Source organism: Passer domesticus, chromosome 16, assembly GCF_036417665.1.
Source record: "Passer domesticus isolate bPasDom1 chromosome 16, bPasDom1.hap1, whole genome shotgun sequence".
Lineage (NCBI taxonomy): Eukaryota > Metazoa > Chordata > Aves > Passeriformes > Passeridae > Passer > Passer domesticus.
In genome coordinates, this window is record NC_087489.1 from 6,047,129 (window position 1) to 6,070,653 (window position 23,525).

General features: G+C 48.5%; 1 protein-coding gene across 4 annotated transcripts in view; it reads right to left on the minus strand.

Annotated features, from left to right (window-relative positions):
• The window catches only part of ZHX3 (zinc fingers and homeoboxes 3), a 46,751-nt gene extending 23,736 nt beyond the window's left edge, over positions 1-23,015 (minus strand). For 2 of the 4 annotated variants that reach the window (XM_064391787.1, XM_064391782.1), the window contains exons 1-2: positions 22,858-23,015; positions 5,434-5,540 (exon numbers count right to left, since the gene is read on the minus strand). The gene's annotated coding sequence lies outside the window, so the exon portion shown is untranslated. Of the gene's footprint in view, positions 1-5,433; positions 5,541-16,685; positions 17,110-22,213; positions 22,233-22,857 lie in introns of those variants that run through there. The other 2 variants (XM_064391784.1, XM_064391783.1) reach the window with 2 other exon arrangements.
• Positions 23,016-23,525: the final 510 nt, after the last annotated feature.

Below are 23,525 nucleotides of genomic sequence, written 5' to 3' on the forward strand. Positions count from 1 at the left end.
CAGCATCACTCCTTCTCAACTCTGCTGTACCTAAAAGAGAGGCAGCTCCCCCCAGGACAGCTGTCATGTGAGGGCTTCCCACAGCTCATCCCATGGGAATGGCAGGGAGCCTTCAGAGCAGCACACAGGAGACAGCCAGCCCTTGTTCCTCCCAGATGTCTGCTATTCCAGCCACGAGGTTTTAGCACATTTCAGGCATGCTGGAAAGCTTCTCCTGACATTTAGGGAGTGGGAAAAGGGGTGGTCAGTGCTGTTACCTGCACTGGGAAAGAGCAGGGAGAGATGAAATGCTCTGCCCCAGGTCTGTCTGCACACTGCCATGGGGAGCAGGACCATGTGCCATCATCTTTATCCCCAAAGCCATCGCCCCTCCCCAGCATTCACCTGGGTTCAAAGCAGAAAGGCAGCACAGGAGCACCAGAAACCTGCTCTGCCCAAACTGGCCATCAGTTTAGAGCTCAAGAGCTGAGAGCAGTGCTCAGGACCACTTTACAGCTCAAGGAGCAACCACATTACTAGTGCAGTTATGCCAGGAGCATAATAATGGAACATTATTCTCTGGGTGCTTGTAAAACCTTTTAAATGGATATTCTTTCCCCAGGAAAACAGAAGAGAGGCCCATGAGATGCTTCCTAGTCCATCCAGGTTCTTCACACAGCAGCTATGGAAAAGGGTACAGACACCTTCCCACTGCCACAGCTCCTGCTGGAAGGGAAATGCTGTCACCAGTGTGTTACAGAAAGGGAAATGAGGCACAAAGCAATTTTAAATAACTCGCCCAAGGTCACAGGAAGCTTATAGCAAAGTCAGTAATTAAACTCAGGACTTGTGAGTCCCCAGTCTAGTTATTTATCAGAAATCACCCTTTAATGGGTCACCTTTAGTCAGATACCCTCCTATTTTGCACTGCCACTGAATTATACTGGCAGAGGGAATTATTACGAGTTTCCCTTACAGCCCAACATGCTTAAAGGGCTGTTTTGGAAATAAAATAAAACTTGCAGCATGCTCAGTGCACTGGAACAGACAACTCCTCAGTGCTGCAGAGAGCTGAACCACCAAAGTGATTACAAGGCTCCAGATCAAGCTGGGAAAGAAGAAGCTGTTTTTCCTCTGTAGTGAATCACTTTGTTTTGAAGGGTGGCCTCCAGTCCACAGTTTGAAGGGTGGTGAGTAAGAACTCACCATTTCACCTTGGATTTGTGTCCTCTTTCACAAATACCTCTGAGGACACAGAATATTGCAGCCTTAGCTCTGAGCCAGACGTGCCAAAGCCTCTCCCTCGGCAGCAGGCCTGTCCTTGAACCTGACGTGCCACTGGTTTGTGTTGGGACAAAACAATACAATGGGCTTTATCCAGGCTTGCACAAGCCACAGCTCTTTCCCTTCATAGAGAAAACCTGTTCAGGCATACCCCAGTCCCTTCTCAGAGGCTGGACACAGCCCTCCCTGGAGCCTTCCACAGCCCCCAGGCAGGGCTGGCTGAAGGCATCTCTGGAGCATCCCCTGCTGCTCCTGGCAGTCTCCTGCTGCTGGAGCCCAGAGCCCTGCTGGGGCACTGCTCACCTCAGCAGAGGAACAGCAGAGCCACTGCAGCACCACTGCACAGAGGAACAGCAAAGCCAGACCCTCCTGATACACAGAGCACAGACAATCAAACCACATCTGTGGATATCTGCAGTGCTCAGATCCCTTCCAGCTGATGACAAACAGTGGAAGTGTTGGGCAATAGGTTTGGAAAGGGACAAGCAGGATGGAATTTGCCTTTCACAAAATACAATGTGAGGGGCAGGAGTCAAAACTGTTAGTGTGGGGCTAGCCAAGAAGTTTATGCATCCAGTGGCCTCATCTTTCTGAGTACAAGAATTTAATTTGTCACACTGATACTGTATACATGTCCTGAGCAAATAGGTCAGTAACAAGTAAGAGCAGGAAGAGAAGAATGAGGGAAAAGGATGCAAGGGCATCTGGAGAATTCCATCTGATCTGCAAGCTGGGAAACTTTGCAGTTTCACATACTGATTGGGGAGATAGGAAAAGAGGAGGTAAGAGAGGGCTCACAGCTCCATGCTCAGGGCTACAGCCCCTGCCTGGGCACTGCTCAGTGCCAACCCAGCCATCACCTTCCTGGGGAGCACCAACACTGCCAGCTTAACAGACAGAAAAGGAAAAAAGAGAGAGAGCTTCACCTCTTCTAAGACTCTTAGAGAAAGAAACCCAATGTGCTACCAAATTACACGGACAAAGGACAATCCTGCTTTGCAAAGCCTTTGTGAGGAGAATTCTTTGCTTTGAGCTCTGCTGTAGATTTGCAGGTGAACGAAGCTCTTGCAAAATTTACCTCTCAGGGTGAGGAAATGAAATCTCTTTTCTCCATCTGTTCTTCTCTGGCAGAGCAGAGGCTCTGGGTGGAAGAGCTGCATGAGTGGGATAACCCTGCCCCAGCCCTTTCTGCTTTAAGGCTACTCACCAGAAGTCCTTGTGGAGTGACATTCCACACCATAAACCCAGCAAGGAGCATGTCCAGGGCTGCAGCTTCACACAGGGCACCCCGCTCTGGGAAAGCTCCTCAGGTAGCTCCCACCATGGAGCCTCTCTTCCCTGACACCATCAGATCAGGGTGAGCCCCTCAGCCCTCTGCAAGAACCAGCTCAGCAGAAACACCTCCAGAGGGTTATTAGCAACAAGACCAAACTAGCAGCTGTGGGCCTGCAGATCCTTGGGCCCTAAACACAGGGCTGAAGAGGCGTGACATCAACTATGTCAAAAATTTGCTTGCTTTGAAATCCTACTCCTGGTTATTTATGTTACAGGAGTACCCAGAGGCCTCAGCCAAGCCCTACAGAGCTGGGGCTGGAGAAGTGCATTTGCACATGTAATGGCCATAGAATCACAGAATGGTTTGCTTTGGAAGGGACCTTAAAGATCAGATCACCTTAGTCCAGCCCTGCTGCCATGGGCAGGAACACCAACCCTGCACCAGGCTGCACAAAGCCCCACATCTCCACAGAGAGCTCCTGCCCCATGGCCAGCCACAAGCAGCTCAGAGCTTTCACCAGAAATAACTCCCAGCCAGGCTGGAGGTGAGGAGGTGCTGTGGCAGGGCAGGCTGCAGGAGAGAGGCACCACGAGGGCTGGGAAGGAAGCCAGCAGCAGGCATCATGGCCAGGGGTGTCCCTGGGGCTCCTCCAGTGCTCCCACAGCAGAGCTGAGCTCTGCCCCAGCAGCCAAAACACCCTGGTGAAAATGCTGCACGCAGAGCTCTGCAAACCCCCCCAGGGATGCAGAGAAGGCTGTTAACCTAAACAGACAGGTCTGAGATTGATTTGCAGGAAGGATGAAATCAAGAAGCAAAAATAACATTTCCAACACACCAGTGACATACCAAGCCCTTAATCCAAGGCACTATTTACAGGCCAAGAGCATTCCTTGCTGCTCCTACCTTCAGCTGCAAGGTCTGGGTCAGCAGCTGCCTTGGAGGAGCCTGTTTGAAGGTAACAGACAGCCCAGGGAACAGCCAAGCCTAGAAACTGGGATTTGCAGGCGAAGATAAATAATTAAAGGGACAACTGAGCACAGCTCACTAGACTTTGCCTCACAATGCAAGCGCTGAACGTGGAAAACTCAAAACATTTCCTCCCCAAATGCATTAAATGCACATTTTGCTATTTCAAAGTCTTCTACTTTCTCCAGCATCCAGATATTCACTTCCCAGATGCACTGCCAGGAATAGGGTCTTGTAAATAAAGTTTTACAAAAAAGGAAGGTTAACACACAACATATTTTTCCCATTACTTCAATACATCCTGCAAGCTCTGCAAGCTTGGTAAAGAAAGAGTCTATTTAAAAATCTAGGGTGGGGAAGAATTAGCTCACCAAAACCATAAACAGATTTGCTTTGCACTCTCAGGCCAAGAGAAAAACAAGACAGGCCATGCACGTATTGATGCACACAATGGCACAATCGTTTAAAAAACAAATGAATTGGGAGGGAGAGGACACCACAGGAGGGTGGGGGAAAAGGAGGAGCAGAGAGAAAGGAGCCAACTTCTGCAGCAAAGATCCTCAGCTTGGTTCTTAAAGCTCCCAGAGAAGATAGTGAAAAGCCTTCGTGGGCCAGCACAGGACCATGAGCTTGCAGGGAGGATGGCACACTGCTACAAGCCACGAGCCAGCTCTGGGTGCTGGCCCTCCAGTAATGAACAATGTTCTTTTCTGCAGATGGAACACAAAGGAATCCTTCTTATTTGCCCAGACACCTTCCACATGAACCATCCACATCCATGATTGCTGTCTTTCCCTGGCAGATACCAAGGGAGATAAAATTTAATGCCCTTCTCCCTACTTTCCCTCCTAAGAGACCGACTCTGTTTACAAAGGCACAGCGAAGCTACCAAAGCTTCACCCTCTTCCTCCTGCAAAATTCCCTGTTTATAATAGCCAGACACCCAAGGAGCCACAATGTTCACTGCATTTGCACAATTACTGCCACAAGGTTTTGAGGACCCACCTAGATGCAATTAATGGAGGGAACTTCAAGGAGGACAGCTCTCAGGGGGCTGAGGGTGCACGTGGATCCCAGCACATCACATGCTTCAGCAGGGTGCCTTAGTTTATTCCTACCAGTTTAACAGGCTACAGAACTGGAAGTGTGTCAGGAAAGCTGCAGCAAACAGCATCAGTCCAGTTACTGTACTCCCAACGCTGATTATTTAATAAAGTCTAGAAACAAGCAGTCTCCAGATGCGGCACAAGCTGGGTAGAAACCACTCCAGAGTTTGAAAATCCCCATTTCCACAGGGACACTGTCATTTATCACACAGCCATGAACTGGGTGAACGAATTCCCTGCCAGTCTGCTCACTCATGTTCAACCATGGAGCTTACTTTTTGTACAAATAAAATGGCTTGGCTCTGCTATGAGACCCAATTTCTTCTTCAAAAGCCTGGAACGGTGTAATGGAAACTGGAGTGTTATTTCCAAGCACACTTCTTCCATCCACAGAAGCCAAAGGGAAAAAGCATTGCTCTCCTGACCCTTCATCCACACCATGGGACAGATGGATATTTATTAAGTGATATGGAAATAAAGTAAATCAGCAACTAGCACACAGATAGAGGAGCCAGCCAGGAGAAGTACAAACACACAGGCTATCTGAACTCTGCTTTGTTCAAGGAGTGATATCCAAAAGCAAAGAAAATAAAAATTTCCCCCTTCTCAGGGACACCTGGAAGCATAAGCCAAGCTTGATCTGACCACAGAGCAGCCCCTGCTCCCAAGGCAGCAGAGCCAGCCACTGCAGGATCACTTCCTTCAGCCATCAGGATCCCTGCACAGGGATCTCTGTGACACACTGGAACACACCACAGTGCCCTGACCAGGACAGGAGGTTTCACATCACACACAGCACCCAAGGTGACAGCAATGTCCTACCTGCTCGAGGGACCACGTCCTGAGCCTGTCGTTCTCCTGCCCCTCCTCTGTGCTCAGCCACATCTTCAAAGTGCCTGCAGTTGCCTCAGTAGCACCAGGATTCAGGGCTAGAAGAGAAGACATGACACCAAAAATTACTGCTGCACCCCTAAAGGAGAAGGCAATCTTTGGTTAGCAAAGGCTAAAATCAAAAATAAAACTGATCAGTTTGAGGTGTCCACCCTGCCTTGCTCCCACAGCACATCCCCACTGAAGCACCCTAAACACCCATCTTTGGGTTTTTTTCCCCCTCCCAATTAGTAAAGACATTATTTACCAGAGGTTACCCAAATTTGCTGAATTAATCACCACGTCCTCTACCCAGAGGAGCAATTCCCCAGCTGCAGGGTGCTGGAAACCAGTGACATTGCTGCCCAGCTCCCTGTGGACTCGGTCCATTATGGGGCTGGAAACCTCAACTGGCCAGAACATATTTAGAGCAGCAAGCACAGCACCCTGACTGCCACTGCCACTGCAGCAGCTAAATATAACATCATATATAATAATATAACACAGCTCTGCTCGGAGCTGTGGCCTTCTTTTCTCCCCTTCATTTCCCCCCACTGCCATCCAATCCCTGTTCCCTCACCACTGGGGAAGCAGCAGAGCCAGCTCCATGTATTTCCTAATTTCTAGACTTTACTGTCTAAAGAGATAAGCAGCCAAGTGGATTTCTGGGATTAAGTTCAGACCAGGGGAGAAAAGAGCATATTGAAAAACAAAGAGTTGCCCTGGAAAAAGGTGAGCAGAGGTTGGAACAAGGATGAAAACCAGGAAAATGAGGTTGTGATTGCCCAAGTAAAGGAAAATTTAAAGTTATTTATTGCTCCTGCCCGAGCAGTGACAGGTCCTCCTCTCCCAGCAGCATGTCCCAAGTGTCCCATGCCCAATGGCAGGAGGGCTGCAATATGTGATCTTTAAGGTCCCTCCCAACCTGAACCATTCTGTCATCCTATGATTCTGTGAAGTGTCCCTGTGCTTCAGCCAGCTCACTACAGTTCCCTGCCAGAGCCCCACTGAGCTGCTTCTCAGGTTGGATCCTGCTGACCAAGGTGTTTCTTGGATTAAATAAGTAAGTGGCACAGAGAGATTTCACCAAATACCTGGCACAGATGCAATCCAACTTGGGAAAGGGCTCCCCAAACTCACCCAACATCCTGCAGACAAGAAATTTCTAGTCTGGGCTGTAATTTTACAGACCAAACTCAGTAGTATTAAAAAAAAAAAGCAATTGGACAAGGGTAGAAGGACACAAAGGTTTTCTCTCACTAAGCCCTCAGGTGTCCCAATGTTCCCAGCTGCAGAGCCATGCTTGGAGAAAGCTTTTCCCAAACCTGCAGGGCTGGCTGCTCAGTGTTATTTGTTACACATTATTTGTGGTATGTTATTCTCCCAATTTAATTCAATGGAAAAGCAAAGCAAGCCCAGAACCAGAGGGGAGAAAAATCAGGAGGCCTAAGTCTGGCAAATCACAAGACTTGCGAGAACAAGAAAAAATACTTTAAATGCCTTCTAGATGCCACAGCCTTTTCTTTTTTCCTCGCTTTTCTTTTTTTTCCCCTCCTAAAACGAAGGGAAGGCTTACCCCTAACCAATTAGGTTTCAGCACACTTGGAAAGATCCCAGCGTTGAATGCCGAGACCTTGACATAACAGGTGACAAACTTTGCTGTGCCAGAAAAAATTTAACATATAATAAGAAACAAATACTAGACTGCTGATGGAGTGGGTTTTTATTCCAGCAATTTGTGTAAATGTCCTATATTGGCTTGCACAACCCCAGCACCTCCCAAACAGAGCGATAACAGCATGGCCCCACTGCTTATCTGCCATTCCTCCTCCTGTAACACTGCTGCTCCTCTCCCCCTGCCATGGTACATTTAATATCCTTCACACACCCCTTCAGGGATTCAGCATATGCCTAAGACTTTAGCAAACAAGATTTTGCATTCCTTGGAGTACCTAAATTAAAGAGTGACCTCGATCACAGCAGTCAGAACAGCTTCGCGCTTCTAGAAATTAAAGGTGGCTTAAATAGAAACTTAAGCTGGAGGCAGAGATAAATCTGAGTCTTCCAAAACCTCGTTCTGAAATATGGAGTAAAGCCCCTGCAAATTTGGCACCATGAGCCATGATTACCCTGGCAGCTCCTCCTTGAATTCCCTGGAATTGCTGCTTCAAGAAGAATAACACAGAGGGGACTGGGGTTTCCTCGGAGCAGAACATGCAAACAGCTCAGCTGCTTATCACTGAAACTGGAACAGCAACAAGGACAACCAAGGCATGCTTTTTTTCCCTAACTTCTTTCAGATATTAAAATCCCAGCATCCAACAGCCAAGATACACTGAGGTCCTTCTGTCTCAGTTATTTGCACTGTCTGCCAGAACCACAGCCATCATTACCATCCCACTGCCGTCCTTATGGCTTCCCAAGGCTTCCCTGAGCAGCTCAAAACCTGCCAACAGCTCCAGAATGGAGAAGATCTTCCCCAAATAGCAAATTCAACACACACAGTGAGCCATCTTACTGTACCTGGAGTTTAGCACTGCAGTGTCTGAACCAGCCGGGCCAGCAGGCTCGAGAAAGGGGAGAGAGAAACTCCAGCCCCTGGCAGCACCCCTGTGAGAGAGCCACTGGGGGACTGAACATTTCAAAATCAAATCCACTGCAAACGCTCAAAAATAGAGATTATTCTGTTTTCCTTTTACCTGAGAGCCCCGCCTTAGATTTTGTTTTTTAACAGCTGTTAGCTCTCTTTTGGGATCTTAACAGATCTTGCTCTCTTTTGAGATTTTTTTTTTACGTGACTGAAAAGGGAACTAGGCTGTCCCAGAATAAAGCTTCCTTGCAGAGCAAAGCCTGGTTCACCCTGAGACTCACACAAGCAGGCACAGACCCTAGACCACCTCTCTGTCCACACGGAGGTTGGGCTGAAGAAGAACAAAATGATACAGAAAAACACAAAAACAATTCCCCTGCCCACCAGTCTCCAAAGGGGATGCTTTGAGGGATGCTTCACCTTTTCTTGCAGTTCTCAGAACTAGGAAATAGCTGAGCTCTTAAGGCACTTTGCAAGATCTCAGTTTTGGCAGAGATGGGCACCTTCCTGAGGTGTCCACATGGACCTGAAGGAAACTTCTCAAACATGTGAGACCTTCTGACACTGCCCAGCAGAGACTGTCTGGCCCTGCAGCCTCTGCTGCTCGTGGAACACTGATTTTAAAAAATCCCAAGGTACAATTAAAAGACTGACAGTTACCATTCAGGATCTCTGAAGTGGCTGTTTCTATTTTTCCAGTATTTACAGAGCTGGGAACTCGACTTCACTGATATTTCTTTAAAGAGAAATAGCTGTACTAAAAGCAACATCATTCACTCCCCTCCTGTGTCTTCCAACTCAAGTGAACCAGCTTCTCAGAAAAGTTTCACCACTGAGAGAGGCATGTTGTACAATTTAATGTCCATAACATTCAATTTCAGAACCAAAGAGCATAAAATATTTCTAGGCAACATCTGCTTTTGTAGGGAGGCATGCAAACTTACATTATGTTTAGTCACTTCAATCTTTTTTAAGTGCCTGAAAATTTAAGCCACAGAACATAATTTCTCGTCTCTTGCTTATTTTAGATCAAAAACAACCTTCTCCAGCCTCACCACTCCAGGCCAGGAGGAAAGGGAGCACAGGAGAGCAGTGAGACAACTCCCACTGCAGGGGAATAAACTGCATCTTCCTCATGCATCAGTGACCACCAAGAAAAATCAGAAATATTATTTCCAAGTTGTTTTAACCTCTGACAAGTGATGCTCCACAAGCTCTTCAGACCATCAAGTCCTGTTGTTACTTTCAGGTGAAGTACTGCCCTAATTTTGCCCATGATTTAATCTGAACTTTTTTCTCTGCAATTTTAGGACTGTGACCTCTTGCTCTTCCCACTGTGTACACAGAGAACAACCACCCCCTTCCCTTTCAGGCACCTGGAGATGCTTTTCCTGCCTTGCTCTTCTCCCAGCAAGAGCCAAACAGCTCCGGTTTGTTCAGGCCTCCAGTCAATCTCCTTACAACTCTCTGGATCTCCTCCAGCCAAACCCTCCTCTCTCCTGCCAGAACCAGACAAAGGCACCTTCCCCCATCCTTCTGCACTATACTCCTCCTGATGCTGATGTTTATTTTCAGCTGAGTTTTATGCCCAGCCCCCAAGAATTTACAAGCAGATCATGGTTCAATCCATGTCTACTGAAATAATTCTTTCTCCATTGCAAAGAATATGGAATATTCCCATGAGGCTAAAAATTCCTATTGCAGAGTTTTGAAAATTACAAATCCTATTCAGGTTGGGTTTAAAAACAACCAAACAGGTGTATACCACATGGTGCATTAAAAGCCAGCAAAGATAGTCAGCTTCTCACCCAAGAAAAGGAAACACCAGACTCCCACTCCTCTCATTTTCATCTCACTGCTCAAAGGATGCTCTGAGGACCACAGGGGATACAAAGAGATAAATTTAACTATTATTAAATAAATTTAACTATTATTAACTATTTAACTATTATTAATAAATTTAACTGTTAATAAATTTAACTATTATTAGATTAAATTATAATTTAATCTCTTATTTGAGAGCAGTAATCATCACTTTCTTCCATATTTTATTCAAGGCCTGATGGGGCTCTGTGTGATTTTCCAGTTGAGGAAACAGAAGAGCACTGGTTTCCCTTTCATCCAAAAATCCCAGGCCTACAGCAGGATGTGGGAAGCTGTGGCTCCGTTCCTGCACTGCCTGGAGGTTTTGGCATCTTTAGCTTCAGCTCCTGCTGGGATATTCTGGGATGGGGAACTCTGTCTGTCCCCTGGGATCTGCTTCCCATGCTGAATACCACATTTAAACTGTCAATACATTCAATAACATGGCTGAACAGTTCCTCTGCCCTCATCTCCAGCCCCTCCCAGCTGCAGTTACTGGTGCCGTTCACACAAGGTTTTGTGGGAGCAAAGAGACAACAAAATCAAAAATAAGTTTTTTCCAAAAAAAATTCCCTTTGACAGGCAGCCCTGCCATTAACTCAGGGATAAAAAAAGCCTGGGAGCCAGCAGTGACAATGCTATTATAATACAAATTATTAATACAAGGGACCTCATTGCTCTCAGCTTTCACATGCAGCTTGCCAAAAACCAAAGGTTCCTATTTTTTGGGGGTTGCACAGACCTTGAAAACTCCACAGTTAACAAAGAAAAAACCACACTGACAGTCTTTACTGTCCATAATATCATTTTAAGGTGTCTTGTCATTTAAACTGTCAGCTTGAAATCTAATCATTTTAGAAAATGAATATAATATTATGTATTACTCTCACAGGCTGCAACCACTGCCAAATTCCTCTGACAGTTTTTACAGGATCATAATCACATTCCTTTTTTAATGTTTTATTCTCTTGCTCCTCTGCCAGAGAGATGGGAAGGAGAGTAAATGGCTACTTAAGAACAATGTATGATGGTCCAAACCAAAACTGGAAATGGAGCACAGTACCGTGTCCCCCCTCCTTGGAGATGGGATGCTCAGCCACTTTTGGACTCTAGCGTGATTTGATTGCAAGTTTTCCCATGAAAATTCCTTTTATTAAAGGAAAACCACTGATAATTGTGAGGCAAACGTGGGAGGACAAGCTTTATGTTTCTGCCATGGAGGAACAGCAGGCTCCTGCAGAGACACAGCTCAAGAGTGGCCACAAAGGGAGCTTCAGGGGGACCCCGAGCAGAGACAAGAGCTGATCCCAGCAGAGCCCTGCCCCAGAGGCTGCACCTCCTCATCACCACTCCATCTCCTGCTCAGGAACCCTCCTGCCTCTTCTTCTCCTTAAATTCTCCTATGAAGATGGACCAGATCCATCTTCATGCACACCTCGAACGGGGCCAGCCTGAGCAAAGTGCCAGCTGGGTCCCAATCCTACTCCTGCAGGGACCTGGCTGGGGCTCAGCCTGGGGACAGTTACACAAAACAAGGATTCTGGCATTTCTTAGCTGAACTTCAATGTCTTTTTTTTTTTCCCCCCCAAAAATGCCTGGAGCATAACAGTGCTTGTTTGTACAAAGAGGACAGACAAAACTGTCTAGAAATGGAAGCAAAACCTGATTCATCCAAATTAATGGGCAAATTTTACAACATGAAAAATGTTGGGTTTTTTCTTTTTTGCCTGCAAGGTCCTTTCTTCTTCTCTCCCTCTCTTTTTTTTTTTTTTTTAGGACAGTGTTCCCTTACAAAAGCATTCTTCTGAAAGCACTTCTCCCGTGAAGCTCCTCTCCAACAGCTACTGTTACAAATCTGTGATAAAAGATGTATTCAGCAGGGTTTGGCACACAAATAGCACCCAAACGGGCACTGCCAAAGCCTTGCAATTTTATCATGAGCTCCAAAATACGTGGAGAGAGAAAAGATGCCCTTGCAGGGAGCAGCAGCATAAGAGAAGCTCCGTCTCCTGGGGTCATGAGAACCTCAGATTGATCAGGATAGGGAAAAAAAATGCACAATTCTTGAGAAAATCTCTCAGGTAGGAGGGCAAAGTGATCCAGATTTTCAAGGAGTGATGGCCAAGCAGAAGGAACCTTTGATGAATCATCCCTTGAGTTGATCCATCCTCAGGATTTCGCAGTGTCCCACCGGTGACTACTTTTTGGAGGGAACTTCCCAGACCTCTCCAAGAGTTTCTGGACCAACAGAAACCTGTCCAAAGCATCCCTTAGCATCAGATCAGCCATCTCACAAACCTCCAGCTTAGGCTTGCAGAGAAATATAAATTGAAATAAAGCCCCACAGTGACTCAGCAAGGTTCATCAAAACCTGGGGGACACACAGAGCTCCTGATGGGGGACAAGCCTTGGTGGCACAGAGCAGTGGCTCTGCTGCTGCTGCTGTGGAAGTGTGGCTGAGCCCAAACACGAGTGTGTAACACCCACAGGGCACCTCTGCAGGACAGACAGACAGACACACACCCAGCACAAGCACAGCTCCTCTGTCCTGCTGCTCCTCCCTCTGTGCCAGAAACAACCCGTGGCCAAACTGGACCCAGCATCCACGACATGGGGGAAAAGAAACATCCCAGCAATTAACAGACTTCAGCTGGAATCTCCCAGGAGACAGTATTAAAATGAAGGAGGGAAGAAACAAATAAACAGAGGAGAAAAGAACCAACCTAGCAGTGTCTGCCATGCCAACTTCCAAAGCCAAAAGTCAAGCCCAGGACCCCATGGCACTGTTCCCAGTCTGGGATACTGGGAAACAACCAGGCCAATGCATCTCCCTACCACTCTCTGCCCAAGAATTCCCAATTTCCAGCTTTTCTCCACAACCACAAAGCTCTGGAGGTTTTGTTTCCCTTTAAGAAGCCGAGGTTTTCACTGAAGTCTCTGGTTCTGAGTGCTGGGCTGCAATCCAAGAGCCCCAAGAGCCAGACATCAGGAGGCAGCGATGGGCTGCAGGCGCTGGCCACCAGCCGAAGCCTCTCCAACCAGCTCAGCCGGGGTCTGCATTTGGGAATCCACACTGCTGCAGGCAGGAAGTAGTTCCCAAAATGCAGAGTTTAACCCCAAAGTTGCAAGCACAACTCTCTAACACACCATAAATAACATCACTCTGTACCACGCTCACCAAGTCCAGCTCTGAATCTGGTTCACACATAAAGACACAGAAAACAGAAATATTCTCCCTGATTTCAGTGCCATATTCCCAAGCTGATCCAGAGAACCTACAAAGTCACTAAGCTATAATTAGAGGTTTATTATAAAAGGTGTTTGGGATGCCTGTCAGCACTGAAGGACACTCTGTATTTAAGGTACCCTTAACATACACAGTGGCAGTGGGCCATTTTTTGAGCCTTCATTAAACAAAAAAAGCCAACTTGTTTACTCACCTCAAATGACTTTTCTCAGTCTCTGCTTTGATTTTTTTTTCAAATCTCTAACTCGATTAATTGCATTTTAAAAAGGCAAAAAGCAAAAGCCATCAGTGAGGTGGCTTAAAACATGCATATTTATCCATAGCTCATGACATGATTGCCAGCTAAATCTTGCTCTTCACACACAAAAAAAACCCAACAAACAAACAACAACAAAAAAAAAATTAACTGGGTGCAGAATGTGCATATTCCCTCACTGGTTATTGTAAGATTGCTGGAATTAGCTTTTTTTTAAAAAAAAAAAAAAAAAAAACCAAAACAAAACAACCAAATCAAGCATGGAGGGGAAATGAAACAATATGATTCTTCTTTGAGACAGTCTCTAACATTAGGAAAACACGCCAAGAAAATCCCATAGTGCTCCACTTGCAGACCTTCCCACAGCACACCAAGCTTGAATTGATAAAACAACAAATTCTGTTTCAAAGCACATAAGCTGGCCTGGCTTTTTCAAATTCTTTTTTAAATAATGTGTGACAATAATATCATATGCTAGCATATCCTGAGGCTTTGGGAGGGAGAGAACCTGAGTGTCACACACCAGAGACGTCTGTGGTTCCTGCTCTCCCTCCTGGCTGTCACTGCCCTGGTTCTGGGCAGGTGTCATTCCCCACAATGGAAACAGGGAGCACATGGCATCACCAGCTTCATGCCAGAATGAGCATTTTACATTAATTAAAAGGTGGCTCTGTCACACATTCCAGGATTTCTCACCATTGCAGCACAGCGTGGACCCACCTCTTGTATGCCAAGGGTTTCAGCAGACCATCCCTGCACTTCCAAATGAAAAATGTTAATCCTACAAGCACCGAGCTATCACAACTTCACAAATGTTCCTAAAATTGAGTTTAAACTGGAATGAAGAAGCATCTCTAAAGTGATGCTCTGGTCCAACAGTTGGTAGCAGCATCACCTGTGCTTTGCTGTTGGAAAACAAGCCCCGAGGGTGAGGTGGCCATGGCCACGAGGGGAAAAACATCATTAGCAGATAAAATCATCTCTGCTAATCCTGACTGTGAACTCAGGTGGGTAATTAGACCAGCTGCCAGGTACAGCTCTGCAGAGGTGACCTTTCCTTGTGCTGTCTGGGTGTGACACCATGGAGGTATCAAGGCTGAGACAGGATTTCTGCCTCCTCCAAACACCACCCACCTTTGAGGCAGAACCAGCCAAAAAAAAAAGCAGGAGAGGAAGGCAGAGCAGAGCAGGGCTGCAGATCCCTGTGCCAAGAGGGTGTGCAGCTCCTGGATGCTCTGAAATCACCCCTTCCCAAACACCAATTCCCATCTCTCCCTCCAAAACACAAGAACAAAATATTTGGGAGCTGGATGGATGCACACTAAATATATTTCACTACTAATGACCATATTTCACTACTACTCCAGTGGACTTGTTTTTGCATCTTGCAGCAAGGCACGACTGCAAGGGAATGTTTTCCTCTACTAGAAAACTATTTACTGTTAGACACCTACATAAAATTATGGATATTTTACTTACAATTCTATTTCTCTTCTCACAAAAAAACAGGTGAAATTGAGCTACTTGGTTGTAAAATTAGCAATACTTAGTTGCTAATTCAGATCCAAGAACCTCCCTCTGCTCTTTTTTCTAATCACATGCAGAACAGCTACATTGCACATACCATTTTTCGCTACATTGAGCCTGACGAAAATTTAAGACTTCCTCCCCACCCCGTCTTCTTTTTAATGGGAGATGTGATTATTGAAATTAATTCAGAAAACAGTCAGCATTCACCAATCAGCTCAGCAGTTTGGGTTTTCTTCATCTGCTGGTTACATGCTAATTATTGTACTGGTGAGATTATTTCCCATTCACATTTGGAATTTACAACCCAGTAGGGAATTGATTAAATTAGAAGAAAAATAGAAAAAAATAGAGAAAGAAATCAATGACATTTTACATTCAGCATGGGGGTTTTTTTCCCATTTTGTTCCCAGCCTCATGCCTACAATGCCCTGACAGACTCAGCCCCGGCAGAGCAGATGCACAAGGCATTTCCCAGCATTAAGGACTGGAGCAGAAATGAAATCCACAGAGCAGATATTTTAGGAAGGCGATGCAAACCTCCCATGTTTATCAACACCTCTGTTGTTCCCCCCATCCTCCACTGCCTCACACAAACCATACCCTTTTCCACTTGGCTGACATTTGCAATTAAGAAGGGGAATCTCCCCACACATGGGAAACGAGCCCCCATTTCCAAGGCCAAGGCTCCAGCAATGTTGGAATGCCCACACAGAGGCAGGAATGATGTCCCCTGCCCCATGAGCAGCTCTGGGGGACTTTGGTGGCTTCATCCTCACACCAGGAGAGCACAAGGGACAGAGCAACCCCAGCCCAACAACACCCAGCAGCAAGGACCACCCTAATCTGCTCTCAGGTCTTCCTTACAGAAACCCTTTTTTCAGAGATACTCAGCAGAGAGATCCCTAATTTCACTACTGTATCTCAAATACTATTTACCATCTCATTTCACCTGGACAGGCATAACAATATTGTCAACAGCAGGGCTTTGAGCACACAAGGGATGCAGTGTTTGCCTGTCAGTGCTGTTTATTTGTGGTTACCCCTCAAAGCAAGGCTGCTTCTCACCTCCACCCTCTCCATTCCAACCATCCCCTTGAAAACTAAAAAAAAAACAAAACCACAAACCAAAAACAAATTAAAAAAAAAAATCAAAACCTATCCTAGGTGCCAGAGAAGATCAAAGTAGGAGCACGAAGGCTTTAAAATTCCTTTAAACACCCCAATCTCCTGATTGTCACAAACTGCTCAGCACCCACAAGCTGCTCGGAAACCTAAATCCTGTTTTACAAGAAAAACAATGTCCTGCAATGCCAAAGGGAAACACACAGGTGACCCCACAGCAGAAAATAAGATTGAAAAAACACATCTAAAAAGCTGACAAAGAAAGAGAAAGATGCCAGGAAAATCAGGAGAGCAGAGAGTAGCAAAAGGATCTTGGAAAAGGGTTAGGAGCAGGTGGACACACAGTGACTGCTCACAGGAGAGGGGTTTCGTAAAATTAACCCCCAGTACACCAACTCAAATGATACCTCCTCCACAGAACCTTCATTTCTAGTGCTCTAATCAGCAGTACTGTGCTCCCAGGGACAAATTTCCAACCTGCAGGAATTGTGCTGGCACGTAACAGAGCAACCACAGCTCAGCACAGGCTGGCAGAGCAGGACAACACCACCAAAGCAGACAGAACAAGAGAGGGAAAACAACTGAAAACAAAGGACCTGCAAACCTGCAGCAGTTGCTACATCATCCTCAGACTCTGTCTTTGCTGCTTGTAAAGCAGCATGGAGATGCCAGACACGGGAGCAGGGAGTGCTGGCTGCCATTTAAAACATCTGCTGCACTTCCCAGCGCATGCAGGGCTGGGGGAGCGAAGCCCAACAGGTGGATTATGATCTAAATTAAATATTCACATCATTTGCTTGCTCACAGCTCAGGCCACAGCCTGCCTCCCCTGTGCCAGCACAGCTGAGGGGGTCTGTGCTTGGATTTTTGGGTTTAAGTCAGCTCTGCCTCTATAAAACAGAGACACTCCCTTTCTCTTAAATGTTTTCTGACGTGGAAATGATTCCTAGCAAAGAAAGAAAGAGCAGGATACGTTTCAGAAGGGGAGCCTGCTTTTACATCCTGTTTAACAAATCAAAGCACAGCACAGAGCAGGCTTGCACAACCTCCGGCACAGGTCAGGCTGATCTGTCTCCAAGGGCCACCCCACACCCAGGAAACAATGTAAGAGCCAATTAACCTTTAATGCAAAGTGTAAACACCTGTCTTAGCAGGGCTGTGAAAAATGGCATCACATTCACCCCTTCAAGGTCTCCCAAGCCACCTGCTCAAGGTGCTGGTTGAGAGGTGACCACAGCCTGAAGGCTGCAGGCTGTAAGAGAAAGCCCAGTGCTTTCCATCACTGGAAGCTGGAATGATCCTTGTGCTTCCCATGCCCCAGGGCAGGACCTGGAGGCACCAGGAGGGTCTCCAGCCACTGCAGCCTGCCCTGAGTACAAGCCAGGAGTCCATTTGGATCCTTCACACAGAGAGCCAAGACTTCAGTTCATTACATATGCTACGCATCAAAAAGCATCCAAGACAACCACAACTCAAACATCCTCCTGGATCCTTCACACAGAGAGCCAAGACTTCAGTTCATTACATATGCTACACATCAAAAAGCATCCAACATCCAAGACAACCCCATCTCAAACGTCCTCCTGCACAAAGTACACTCCAAGTACTCCAGTGCACTCCAGCACAGACCCTTGCTACTCCTACACTGAGAACACCTGGAGATGAAGAGCTCTAAGATCAAGTAGCCAAGACTTCAAGACTAATTTTGGTCCTCTTAACTAAACTCTTCACTTTTACCATTTTAAGAGCAGGCAAGAAGTTTCAATCCCTCTTTAAAGAAGGATGCCAACTGATCCCTGATTATATGGGGAAGACAGGAGCTCCACCAGACAGCAGGACACAAGCTTTTGGCAGTAACTGCCCTCTCCATCTGTGGGATAACCCAAGCGTTGAATTTACTTTCCAAAAGGACACCAGCAATGCCACGGCTGAGGCTTTAGGACAGGAAAGCAAGACATCAGAATGGCCATTTTGTTGAGCTTTGCTGTATTCTGGGAGCTTTGTTTTTAAATTCATTGCAGCAGCTGGCCCACCACTGACCTGAAACTCTTTTGGAAAACAAATAATATCTTCACAGTGGAGAAGCATCTGGATGTAAAGAAAAAAGTGTCACAGCTTCCTATTTACAGCACTGCAATTGTAGAGCACAAGCACACAGAATATGCACAGACTTCCAGATGGAGAGAGGGACAGGACTGATTACATGCAATTATTAATGCGTGTCCCTACACCACTGGACAAAAAGAACTGAATGTGCTTAGGAAGAAACAAAGCAGTGAAAAATAAAATGACTACCCATTGAAGTATTTGTGCAACACTGGCATGACACCTTAGGGAAATAAATATTTGCTTGACCTATTTCCAAAAGAGAAGTTTTTTATAAGTCCCATGAAAACCTCTTTATTTACTGAGGCATGAGAGCAGAGCATTTGCAAGCACCCTGCACACCAAGCCATGTTCCAGGAGCAACTGACTCCCTTCTTATCCTTCCCAGAGGAGCAAACTTTACACCAGTGGGGCAAAATCAGCATGAAAACAACATCAAGGCACTTCTTCAGGAGAAGAAGAGTTAAACAACACCGACACAAATAGCAAAGAGCCACCTTGCCCCCCTGGAATCCCCTTTCTACTGATCCATCTGCCTGGTGCTCAGTGAATTTTTGAGTGCTCACACTTCAAACATGTGCCACCCAGGCTCTTCCTTGAGGAGCCAGGCACCAGAGCTCATTCCGTCACCCTAGTCCTGACATGGCTCTCAAGCATCTCTGTATTAAAATTAAATAATAATTTTTAAAAGCTTTTCACCTTCCCCCCAAGCAGCCCAGCAGCAAAGCAGGCAGGGAAGCCCCATCACCCAGACTGAATTTTCTGAGTATTACTGGGCAGGAGTGTGGGTGGAGCTATAATGGAAACTTTTGCAACCTCAACACCATGTTATTTTATTTCATTTTTTTTCCCCAAGCAAGTGCTAAAACACATGAGGGACCTGGCTGGAAGAGCAAGGGCAGCACTCGCTTGCAGTAGGAGGGACCTTACAGATGCCATGACTGCAACTGGACACACAGTTTAGAAGGCTCATTGTCCAATTTTTCTATTTCTAATTAAAAAAAAAAAGGTAGGAATAAGAGGTGAAGAGCACACAGATCAAAGGGAGTCCAGATAAATGTCCCCTTATTGTGCCTGTAGAACAAGAAGAGGGCACCCTCATAGTGTCCCTCTGAATGGGCAGAGGAAAGAGAAACCACAAAGCCTTTGAAGGACGTGAGAGCATCCTCCACGTGGAGATGAGCCACGGCTGCCATGGCTGTGACTGCTCTGGTGACAACCCAGCTGCCTGGGCTCTGCTCTTGTGCCACGTGTCATCACCAGCTCCTGAGCTCCACCACAGTCCACCCCAAGCAGGCCTTCCCAGGCACTTCAGCAAGCTCGCTCCATTTGCATTTTAAGCATTGTTATTTAGAACATTTGTCAAAAGGAAAAAAAAAAAAGAAAGAGAAAAAGCAAACAAACAAAGGAGGGGAGAAGCACAAGACTTCTTCCTTTATAATTAGAAGCATCACCCCGCTCTACAGAAGCAGAAGAGGCATCACAGCTGCCGGAGGGAGCGAGGCTGCTGACCTTCAGCACAAAGACCATCAGGCACCAGCAAGCAGGACCTTCTCCAAAACAGCCTCCATGGCAGGGCTACACTCATTCCACCTGCAGCAGGTGTTTTAGTTATTGACATAATCCTCCTGATCTCTTATGGAGTTAATGCAAAGAGACAGACAACTCAGCGTGATTCTGTGTCTGCAGGGGGAAAATCACCCTTAGGACGAGCAGGGTGGGGGGAACCTGGACCTGGCTCTGGGCTCCTGCAATCCCAACAAAATCCCTCTATTCCAGGGTGACCCCAGCCCCCTGCAAGAGTGAGGAAAACGATAATTTACATTAGCTGTGAGCAAACCAAGGACCTCTCCATGGGGTGAACCTCCCTCATGCTTTTTTTACATGCAAATGAGGTGGAAAACCAGAAAGTAATAATAATATCAGGCAAGGGAAGCAAGGGACCCACTGCAGCAACAAGCCAGCCCTAGGCGGGTTAACTTGCACAAGCTGTGGGTGCTGAGCAGGATGGGGGGGAGATGTCTGCTCCCCCCTTCTGCCTTTTGTTTGCACAGGTTTCTACAGAATCCCAGTTGTTTGTCTCCATTCCCAACAGTTTTCAGGGGGAGCTGATGCCCTGTCTGCCGTCAGCCCAGTCCCTGGAGGGAATGAATGTGAGCGGGTCTTGCAGGGCTCACCACAGCCCAGATGTTGTCCCACATTCAGGAATAGCAAGAGATGCACCTGTGTGGCAGCCTGGCACAAAGCAGCGGGATCCTGGTGCCCAGAAACCTGGGGCAGGTGCCGTGGGACCAAGGCACAGCCGTGCCCTGCAGAAACGCTGCCTCCAGACCTGTCCCACCACACAGACAGGGAAAGGCTGCACAAGGCACGGACACAGGCCCGTGTCCCAGGGCTGGACTGCAAACCCAAGGCGCAGATAATTCCAGGAGCCACAAGGCGAGCTGTTTTTACATAGTAGCACCATAGTAACCAAAGCAGAGGGAAGAGCTGGCATACACCAGGGGACAGCCTTTTTGGAGAGGAGGAGCAGGAGGGAGGTCTAAATAGAAGGAAAACCCTGCAGAGCAAGGAGACACACTTACATAAAGGAGAAGTGGAGGCACACTGCTGTTGAAATCTCCCCACGCTGACAACCCAGATGGCTCTCAGTACCAGCCTGGCTCACCTGCTCCAGGCTGTGAGCACCCCCTGCATCCAGCCCTGTGCCTCCCCGATGAAAGCCAGCAGTCCCATGGGGCTGGTTTCACTTGGCTTTACAACAAGGAATTTATTGATAGGGATGTGCTCCCACGAGTGACTTCAGGGCTTCAAGTTACTACAGCTTTTCTACAGTAGCAAGAATTGCGGAGGCTGAGCCCTGTCAGAAAAACCTATGCTAAACCCCAACCCATCTATAATATAATTAACACCAGCTACAGATTAGGCTGTATCTGAAGCAAATCAGATCCAACAGCCTCCTCTTTCCCTCCCCCAAAGGTGGGTCAGGACTCCAGAACTGTGTGGGCATCCATGTGCTGCGAGTTACTGGGATGCACTAAGAGGAAACAATAAACAGACTGGAACAGTCTGCTCCCTCTTCTCAGCTACGTTGTAAAATACATCAAGGTCACAGACCCAACCTAGTTAATAGAAGTTATCATTAAATTACTGCTTTCTTTTACGGTAAATAAAACGCATCTGAGCATCTGGGTGGTTTTCCCTTCCTCTTCATCTCTTAAAGAGAGATTAGTTTAGAATAAGCTGTTCCAGATAATGAAGTAAACTTCTGGCTTCCTATCCACGGAGAAGTGCTCCTCAGGACACTATGATCCTCGCTTGGGGACTGCAGCCAGAATAGGTGGTTGGAGAGAAGAGCAGGGAAATCCTCCCTGTGCAACTGGAGCCACCCTACAGCACTGTGCAGAGAGAAAGCCCAAGGCTGGCTGGGCAGAGTTCATGCCTTTAGTGGGCAGAAATAGGAAAAACCAAACCAAGAAAGGCTTGTATATGAGATTTTCAAGGTATGTCGCATGGCCTTACAAGACACATCACCTACCACTCTCCCAAAAGCTTCCCATCAGGTAATCAGAGTAGCAGAGAACTCCTTTGAAAAATCGTATTCTCTGAGATTTGGGAGTGCAACAAAGCGTGCCCTGAGAAGCACGATGGGGCACTTCTCACACAGGCCAGCGTGCCAAGCCAATGCGACACCCGAGCGGCACAAACCCAGTCTCCACCTTGGACCCACATCCTATCCAAAGGGCCATCCCTGCTCCAAATCCACCTCTGGCAGCGGAGAGGCCTCGCTCTGCTGGCACCTGGCCCCACGCCCGCCTGCCCCCGCAGGAGCCCTGCCTGGGAGCTGGCATAGCCCGGGCAGGACTTTACCCGGCAGCCCGGAGTGCGAGGTTAAACCACCGTCCCCAGCCAGGCAAGCAAAGCACCGAGCGGGAAATGCGGGGTTTAGTCCCGGCTCCGCCGCAGATTTCCTGTGCGGCCTCGGGCTCGTCACTCAGCGGCCGCTCAGCTTTCCTACCTGTGAACAGGGAGATGCCGTCTGCTCTCATCCCGGTTTGTCCCGAGCAGCGGCACTTTAAACCTGGCACTGCCGCAACACCCACAGCTCCAAAATTCCCCACTGCGAGCAACCCTCCAAGCCCCGGCTGCGACACGAGTGGGGTCTGCTGCCCACAGAGCGAGCAGCTAGTGAGGGCTAGAAAAAAGCACTTTTCTTCCTCTAAAAACCCAGACCAAAAGAAAAACAACCGGCAGACCAGCCGGGGGAGAGGGGTTCCGAGCCGCCCCACGCAGCCGAGTGGGTCCCGGGCCGCCCCACGCAGCCGGGTGCTCACGCCGCGCTCCCACAGCGGCGGGACCCGGTTTCTAGCTGGGTTTATTTCAATTTTAATTGCGGGCGAGCCCAGGGCAGCGCGGCCCCGCCGCTCCCCGGCCAGCGGCAGGGCAGGGCTGGGCGCACCGGGGCGGCGGCGGCGCGGGGGGCTCCGCGCGTGTCCCGACCCTGCGGTGGGCGCCCCGCACGGACACGGGGGGCGTGCGACCGCCTCGGCCCCGCTGCCCCGCACCTGCCGGGGCTCTGCGCTACCGGGGGCAGCGGGTGCGGGCGGCAGCGAAGCGCGGGGCGTGGGAGCCTCCCCGCCGCGCCGGGCGCTGGGCACTCACCCGCGGCAGGTCCGTGGCGGCTCGGCGGGGCTCGGTGCGGGGCGGTCCGGTCCGGCGGAGGCCCCGGCCCCGAGCGCGGGGCGGGCGGCGCGGCGGGGCGGGCGGGCGCCGCCGAGCCCAGGCATCGGCGGGGGGAGCGCGGGGCGGGCGGGCGCGACACACACCGGCATCAGCCGGGCTCCATCGCCGGGCGGGGGGGCGCTGACGTCACCGCAGCCGGCCGGAGCGCGCGTGCGCGCGGGGGACACCCGGGTCGGGGCAGTCCCGGGACCGGCACCGGGATCTGGGATCGGGGTTGGTCACCGGGACTGGGATCTAGACAGGGATCGGGACTGGGCACCGAAACTGGGATCTGGACCGGTCACCGGGACTGGTCACCGGGTCTGGGATCTGGGATCGGGGTTGGTCACTGGACTGGGATCTGGACCGGTCACCGGGACTGGTCACCGGGACTGGGATCTGGGATCGGGGTTGGTCACCGGACTGGGATATGGACCGGGATCGGGACTGGGATGTGGGATCGGGTTTGGTCACCGGACTGGGATCTGGGATCGGTCACCGGGACTGGGATCGGGGTTGGTCACGGGGACTGGGATCGGGACTGGTCACTGGGACTGGGATGTGGGATCGGGGTTGGTCGCTGGGTCTGGGATCGGGACACGGCACCG